The following is a 9,340-nucleotide window of genomic DNA, read 5'->3' on the forward strand; positions in this document are numbered from 1 at the left end:
GTGTGTCTATCACACATGGCAACAGACACAAAGATACATATAAATAATACAATAACATCTCCCGCCATAAATACAATCAAACCAGGGGACAACTGCGAGAAGTTGGGAGTTTTAGGGTGAGGACAAGCTAGTAAAAAAAACAACACACACCATTATCTCAAAACACAAAATGAAGAACAAAAAGAAAAAAAATACAGCATTACGCTACACCAACAAAAAAATCTGCAGGAATCGGACACTTCCCTTGAACAATATAGGTCAACCGTAGGTGACCATACCAAAACACCAATACCCACAACTAGAAGTACGAAAATTGGAATCGGACATTTCCCTTGACCTACATAGGTCAACCTCAGATGACGATACCAAAACATCAACATGTACTACTATGAAAATGGCAATCGGTCATTTCCGGTGACCTATATAGGTCCACCACAACTACTGATGCCAAAAAACCAACACCTACAACTGCGAAAAATGAAACCAAAACCACAATCTCAAAGATCCACAAATAAAACTTCCCTGCATAAATTAAAATACATTCAATACTCCAAAAACACAGAAAACATCACAACTAGAAAAAAAAAGGTTAGTTACCACCAGCAAATTCCAGCACACACACACACACACACACACACACACACACACACAACCAACTTATAAACACTGTGCTGTAATGACATTCCCACACCACAACACCTTTACATCAAAGCAGACGGGTGGAATCGGACGCTTCCATTGACCCCTCCTTCTACTCTGGAGATGAGTATCTTAAGAGAGACTCTTAGACCAGCTTAAGTAAATTTTGACAATCTCCTGACAAATGATAAGGATAATAATTATTATATTCAAATGTATTATGTTATACTTTCTGACATGTTATTTGTCATTCAGAATGGCCAGCAGCTATTTCCGAAGCAGTACGAAAATATTTGTTTGCTCCAGTAACTATCCTCTCTGGAAATATCACCGGGGCCTACAACTGGAGTCACTGAGTCAGGAACACAGACACACAGTTATTCCATTACCAACTTCCAGGTTACCTGTAGTGGTAGCGCGATAACTGCCAGAGAACGAGAACTGTGAGCCAATAACGATAACTGCCAGAGAAAATTTTTTTTCTCTTTATTGAGTTTCGATTCCCCCCGAAGGCGACGGACTGGCAGCATCTTAGTACTCCGCTCTTCAGCCTACAGAATTTGTTTTAAAAAGGTGAAGATAATAAGTAATAAAAGCAGGCGATAAAATCGGTGACTTAAATGGTAAAATGGCGGAAAATCGTGGAACTTAAAACATAGAACAAAGTGTTTTGATAATGTTAATAACATACATATGAAGCAGACAGGTAAAAGAATAGACATACAATTAAAAAAACATGGGGACAGTTTGGTTTCTGTTCGCTAGAGATATAAAATATACACCCAGTGACAGCATGGTTTTTGTTCGCAACACTTTGGAAAGACGAACAACACTGAACATTCACTTGAACACTTCACTAATAAAAAAAGTGGCACAAATATGATATACCACAGCTGAGGGCAGATGGTGGGACCCTGGACAGGTGACGGGAAAGGAAAGGCGGGGGGAAGGAGAGGATAAAACGAAGTGGGGGGGGGAGGGGAGATATAAAATATACACCCAGTGACAGCATGGTTTTTGTTCGCAACACTTCGGAAAGACGAACAACACTGAACATTCACTTGAACACTGCACTAATAAAAAAGTGGCACAAATATGATATACCACAGCTGAGGGCAGATGGTGGGACCCTGGACTGGTGACGGGAAAGGAAAGGCGGGGGGAAGGAGAGGAAAAAACGAAGTGGGGGAGGGGGAAATGAGCTGATGGAGGACAAGGACCCATAAGTGGGGGGCGGGTGCTGGGCAGACATGACAGGGAGTGTGGAGAGGCAGAGGAGAGGTATACAAAAGGACTCTGGGGAGGGGGGAGAACAGGATGGAAAGTTGGGAAGAGGGAGCCAGGGGAAAGTACAGAGGAAAGAAGTGGGGGTGAGGAACAGAGTTGATAGGAGGGATAAATGGAGGGACCGAGGGCATCATCCAGGAGGCCACGGAAGCCACCTTGGGAAGGGAGATGAAGGGTGTAGACATGAAGGGTAGGGGGGACACAACAGTAAAGATGTGGCAGAGGGTGGGGATTGGAGTGGAGAGGAGCAACCAGGGGGTGAGGGGGATCGAGGCGGGGGGGAGGTGTGGAGGATGTGGATATGTTAGAGGAATAGGAGCAGATGGCAGGAAAGGAATGAAGTGGTGGAGGATCAACATGGGGGACAGGAGTCCTATATGGAAGGTGAGGCGGAGTGCATAGCTCTCAAGGAACTGGAAGGACTTATAGAATTTGGGGGGGGGGGGAGATATCCAGGCGGGATTGGCATAACAGTGGATAGGACAGATTAAGGATTTGTAGGTGTGGAGGATGGTAGAGGGGTGCAACCCCCATGTCAGCCAGAGAGGAGTTTGAGGAGTCAGAGGTGGTTGTGGGCTTTGGATTGGATGGAGTGGAGATGAGGAATCCAGGTGAGGTGATGGACGATGGGAGGCCAAGGTAGGTGAGGGTAGGGGAGAGGTGGACAGGACGGGCGCAGATGGTAAGGGAGACATTCAGGAGCCAGAAGGAGCAAGTGGTATGACCTTTGATGATTACCTGGGTATTGGAAGGATTGATTTTCAGGAGCCACTGGTTACACCATGCAGCAAAAAGGTCAAGGTGATTCTGGAGAAGGCGTTGGGACCGTTGGAAGGTAGGAGCGAGGACAAGGAAAGCGGTGTCATCGGCATACTGCAGGAGGTGTACTGGAGGAGGGGTTGGGACATATCTGCTGTGTACAGGAGGTAGAGGAGAGGGGAGAGCCCTGGGGTACACCTGCAGAGGGGTAGAAGGTGTGGGAATCAGCAATATGGGTGGTAAAGTAGGAGGGGAGGCAGGAGAGGAAGGAGGATGTAGTTGACAGGAAGGGTGTAGGTTTGGAGTTTAATCAGGAGACTGGGATGCCAGCCTTGGTCGTAGGCATTTTTGAGGTCGAGGGAGACAGAAATGGCGGAGCAATGGGAGTTAAGCTGGAGGGAGAGGAGATGAGTGAGACGTAGGAGTTGGTCATCGGCAGAGAAAGAAGGTTGAAAGCCACATTGGGTGTTGGGGAGGAGGTGCTTTCGGCAGAGGTGGTGATGGATGCGCCAGATAAGAATCGATTCCAAGATCTTGCTGAACACTGAGGTGAGACATATAGGACGGTAGGAAGAGGCATCAGATGGAGGCTTGTTGGGTTTGGGGAACATCAGAATACAGGAGGTTTTCCACAGGTTGGGGTAGAAGCCGGTGGCAAGGATGACGTTGTAGAGGGTGGCAAGCACTGCAAGGAAGGAGGGAGAGCAGTATTTGAGGTGGCGGTGAGAAAAATACCGATCTTTGACAGTTATTTCCATAGTCGTTCGAACTCCTTATGGTAACTCTCTTTTTACTACCCGTCCAAGGTAAACTGACATATAATGCGGTGGCTCAAGGGAAAGACTGTACTTGTTAATGCCTGTACTGCAGCTCCTATCAGCCACCGCTCGGACATTAACTTTATTTAATTATTTGTACTAAAAGTAACAAAAGAGCACTAATTAGTACACAGTTCTTATCAATAGATGGCATGCAGTCTCACAGTTATTCCCATGGCCTATAGAACGCCTTCCAAATGGTCTATCCCTCTCCTTCGTTCCTAGCCAGATCTCCGATGAGTTGATGCGAAAGCATAGTACGATCTTTGGTCAACAGATGGCGCGAGGCACTGTTGACACTAGAAAGTTATTGAAATAACTACCAGTATCAGAGGAACGGTTATCGCAGTAACCGTTACTTCTCAGTAACCAGTTATTCCTATCAGTTACGTTATTTTTTGCCACCTCTAGTGTGCTGGGTGAGCGCGACAGAAACGGGTGTGTCTGTGTTGCTTGAGAGAAGATTCAATGTAACTGGTGTTTGCGCTGGATGTATTGATAATATCCGAATTCGTACCACTCCAATCAACTGCAGACGTCCTCCCTGGCCGGGGGTGGTGTACTGTATCATAGACACGCATCCACGACTGTGGTTGTGATCGCAGTGGTAATTTTCACCGACCTCTGAACGTCGGTGCTGATAGTATATGAGGGGACGGGCACACTGCGAGTGTTTTTAACGATCTCTAACGTCTACCCATGGTAACTACTGCTGCGGACTGGATCGTAGTTTAAGTGTGCCGTGTTTAGTGTTACAAAATACATCCAGTGTACTCTGTCTTACAGTGGTATTTGTTGTTGTCTCTATCCTTTCATACAGTAGGCCTCCCTCCTTCCGAATTTAGGAGTTCTATAGTGCTTTAAAAACCCAATCGCGAATCGCGACGTCAGGTTCCCTACTGACAGCGTTCTTGACATACAGTCATAAGTACTACTACTACTACTACTACTACTATTACTACTACTACTACTACTACTGCTATGTATTGGATTGCAGTTTTAAGAGTGTCGTATTTAGTGCTTCTCAATGCACCCAAGTGGACAGAAGCGGTATTTGCTGTTGTCTCTATTCTATCATGCAGTAGGCCTTCCTCCTTTCGAATGTAGCTGAGAGAACCAATTTAGGTATTCTGCAGTGCTTCAAAAGCTTAAACGCAATGTCAAATTCCGATTCATAGCGATTTCTGAAATCTAGCCATGAGAACTTCTTTCTGTGGATTGGATCGTGCTTTAAGTATGTCATTTTAGTGCTTCTCAATACCTCCCAGTGGACTCTTTCTTGCAGCGGTATTTGTCGTTGTCTCTATCCTATCATATGGTAGACCCTTCCTCCTCCTTCAGAACGTTGCACAGAGGACCAGTTTATGAATTTTTTAATGCTTTTAAAAACGTCAAATTCCCGATTGGTCAGTTTACTGTTTCCGATAATTGTAATGCGACCACACATCTCTCCAGCCCTCCCACAAATTGCTTAAGGACATAGCATGCAACTGAGGTGAAATCTGAAATTTTCAGGTACCTCCAACGTGTTGGACTTCCTGCCAAATGACCTAACTGTGTCAGTATCCACCGATAGGAGGTAAGGTGGGCAAAATCTGTAGGGTTTGGAAACCAGGTTATTGCAGGATCGCCAAATATTCCAGTCCTGGTATCCGCCATTACTAAGGAAGAAAAAATTGTCCCACACAAAGGATATCGATTTAATTAATTAGTCAGTCAATCTGATAGAGTGACAGGATATTTTCAAGACATCACAGCTGAGGGTTTACCAGGTAAATGCGGTTCGGTGCGACCACGACCGACAGAGCATGTAGCTCTGGCAGTGGTACAGATCAGGACAAGATAGACAGAGAGCAGACATTTCGACAGGAATTTCTCAGGTGTCAGGTATCAAAAGGGTTGTCACCACCTGATGCTTTTGTTTGGGGATTAGCTTAACGTCCAGTGTGTCAGTCGCAGTGCCCAAGCAGCCACTTTGGACACCAGCGCGTAGCGCAATTGCTGACGGGTGCATTATTCCGTGGGACCTCAAGCGGCCTGTATATGTGGTGGATTTAGCGTGCTTTGCAATTGAAAGATTTTTAACAGTGTAACTACATGCGATGACTGTTTCATGACGATATTCTTTGCACAATCGGAATAAAAAAGCGATCTATTTAATTACTTCTTTTTGATGTATTTTACAAGATCTACTTCTTTCCAAACAGCATAGAATGATGAGCAAGAGAGATCCAAGGCCTGCAAATTGATTTTTTTTTTATATAAATAAACGGTATACCCTCTGCTACATCATTGAATTTCCTGTCATGAGATTTTTCCTCTCCTTCACTGAGCCACCAGCTTCCAAAGGTAGTGGGGAGGGTTGGGGATTTACCAGAGGGAGAAGGGTTAATTAATTGATCAGTTTACTTCAGTAGTCAATCAAATTGATAAAGTGGGAAGGGTTATTCGAATAACTCAGGTCTGAAGGCGTACCTCTATCAACAAGGGGGAGGGGGAAGGGTTGGAGATTTCTGGAGTGGTTGGGAGGAGGAGGTGGAGGGAGGGGGGAGGTTTCTCAGATGAACAGATTATCCCTAGGGGACTATAATCCACTTCACAGAACAATAGGTTAAGAATCTATCAATGAAAGGAGAACAACAGGTTTGTCCCTGAATGTATACTTACCCCTGAATGTTGTCAACCTGCACTAGCAAAACACCCTGGAACGAACTTTGTCCCACTACTGATGGCCTCTGGGATCAGACTGATACTTCCTAACCATGCTGCCCCTATTCACCCTGGATGTAAAAAAAGTTACAGCATAAGTGAAATATTTTATAGTTTCCACAAGAAACGCAATTGTAGTGTAAATCTCTGAGAATGTGTCTTAGATATAGTAATTATATTTACCTGGAAACTTTTGAAACGATTCCACAAATGTATGTCACAAGAACAGCAAAAGTATTCCAGGCAAAATAAATACAACAAAAACAGCTGATGAGTTTGAACATGACTGTCAGCTTCTGAAATGACTCAGAGATGATAATAACCAACCATGTCAGAGAAACAAACTCATATGGTGTTTTGACACCAGATTTCATTGCTGTCACATAATTTCAAACTGAGTTAGTGACAAATAAAACTTTTTTTATGAACTGCTATCCCTATTCGTCCCTGTGTCCCTATACACCTCAATAAGTTACTGTTAAATGACTGTCCCCTCCAGCCCCCACACACACATCCCATAGGTTGGTGATATTTAGTACGTTTCTCACGACACTTCATTCCACCACTGTACAAAAAGATGCGAATATACGGTTTTCCCCCTAATTTTCGTTCTTTGACTGGCTGTTTCTAAGGTACCATTAGATGATGGCTAAGACCATCAGCCAGAGAACTTTATCATTCATGCTGAAATGGGAATGGGAAATGGGAATGGCTGGTTAACGACAAATCAGTATGCATTAGAGCGTCAATCTTGTTCTACACAATACAAGAATGTTGCTGATAGCATAGATGCAGTGGCACAGTAAGGCTGGCACCACGTACCGACTCCACAGGGGTCACATAACGTTTTTTGTTTCGTCGTTAGACTCCTGACACTCATGAGAGAGAGCGTGCAACTATAGACGTTATGGACGCAGCCTGATCCCTTTGCATGTGCGAATTTTACGGTTACAATAGCGTGTACACAAAACAGTATATATTCTTTAATTGTCTACATGTAATGAACAGTATGGTCAGAGTCATTGTTGGTATTATTGTCTCCGGCAAACTGCAATTATTGTTTACCTGACCCAACGCGACTGCTGCCATTTTTCTATTATAATGCATGACTGGACTTTTGCCTCTGATAGTGGAGATTATAGTTGACACAGCAGACAGTGTCAGAAGGGAGAGAATGTCGTTTCTATAGTAAAAACTGAAGCATTCTTTATGGATTCCGTTACACATTTTGTCAAGGTCTGCATTTAGACAAATTCAATCTCTTCTGGAATGACAGGAATTCCAATCAGGTAAAATAGTAACTCTATTAACTAATCTACATCTGGAAAAAAATGTCAGAGGAAAGAAATATTGTTGATAAATTAAAAAGGTATTAGCAGCGACTTATTACAAGTTGTATTATTCCACTTGTCTGGCATATCCTCAGCTAGTATTTTTAGGATCACCATTTCACTGTTGAAAAATTTCTAGAGCATACTTATATAAAAAAGTAAGTCCTAGAGTTAGTAATTCATATAATGATCTTTTTTTTAAATGGCATGGTGTGTGTCACAGAAACACTCAGCCTTCATTATTACAAAAGTTAAGTGAATTTTGATTAATGACAGTGGCTCCAAATCACATAACTTACGTCTGTGATAAAACAGAAAGCACCTTTTAACTAATATTAATTGTTTGGATTCTACATACATAGAATGTGGCACATTTAATATGTAATGTCAAACAGAGCTACAACAAATCACTGGAAGTGTTATTGACTTTCATGATGTTGCTGTGGGCAAAAATACTATTAGCATTTTATGGAAAATAAATTCAAATATTATTACCACTTATTGAGGGGTACAAATTAATTGAGAAAGTTAAGTGGTATGCAGCTGCACTTAAATGAAATATCAAACCACATCACTACCAGTTGGTCAGCAAGTCATACTGATGACAACAACTGTACCCAAATTAATAAGTGAATAGTGAATACCCTGAATATGAGAAAATTTTGTCTCATTCCTTAGAATTACTTCATTACCTACAGTAAAGTGGGCTCACTTGCCAGTGTGAGGAATCCCAGCCACCATCTGTTATTGTCTGCTCATAACATATTCTATGTGAAGACTGACTAGAAGTAAGATTTTCATTCGAAAGTGATTTTTACATAGGATCAGATTTCCCCTCAACTCCCTTTTCCTGTATTTGAAACTGACACTCCTTAACAGAATTGTATGTGCTTCTTTCTCCTTATAGGCATACAAATACTTTCTTTAGCTTTTCTGGATTATTTGTTTACCAAGCGTTCATGGCCTGGGTGAGTGCCAAAAGGACACAGGTTAAGCATGGAAACAGATGGGACGATGAATTTGTCTAATGCTGACCTGCAACGACTAGTGTTACTGTACCAGTTAGATGTCCTGAAGAGGAAGCAGCCAAAATTGACATGACAAGAAAAAGAAAATCAGTATATTAAATTGTGTAATGTTACAGTATAACACTGTTTTTACTAACAAAAAATATATTTTCTTAAGTACATGTTCATTTACATTCTGCATTGAACAAGTTCCATATCCTCTTAAGGAAATAATTCAGTACAAATTTCTTTCCAATGAAACAATAACAGTAATGTATTCCAGTTGTAAATGTTAAAGGTTAAAAAATGTGTGCACTTAGAGTCTTGACAGAAACCTTTGTATATTCAAGTATCTGGCGGCAAATTGCAGCTAGAACGCTTTTTAGCATTCTGTAGTCTGTAACTTACCTCACTATTTGCGTAATGCATCTAACGTATACTTAAAATGTTTAATGCTGGGTTTTTGTCAGAAAAACGTGAGTTTGGCCTCATATGCGTTTTGCAATGGCAGTAATTCATATTAAAAATCTGTTGGACATTCTGTAACCAATTATTATGCAAGTATTTACTTAACAATAATCTTGTTCTTTTCAAGAGGAAAAGTAAATAACTATGGTACCAGGAAAATATCACTCATAAGATTTGCAATATAGAGAAGAATTGTACACTCACAGCTCTAAACAACAGGGATTGAACATGACATCTATCGGCAGAACTTTAGCTACGGAAAATGGCAAGGGTGGAAAAGCAGGCATAAACAATCTTGTAGGCATTGACTGCAGTCATATGT

This window comes from Schistocerca gregaria, chromosome X, assembly GCF_023897955.1.
Source record: "Schistocerca gregaria isolate iqSchGreg1 chromosome X, iqSchGreg1.2, whole genome shotgun sequence".
NCBI classification, from domain to species: domain Eukaryota; kingdom Metazoa; phylum Arthropoda; class Insecta; order Orthoptera; family Acrididae; genus Schistocerca; species Schistocerca gregaria.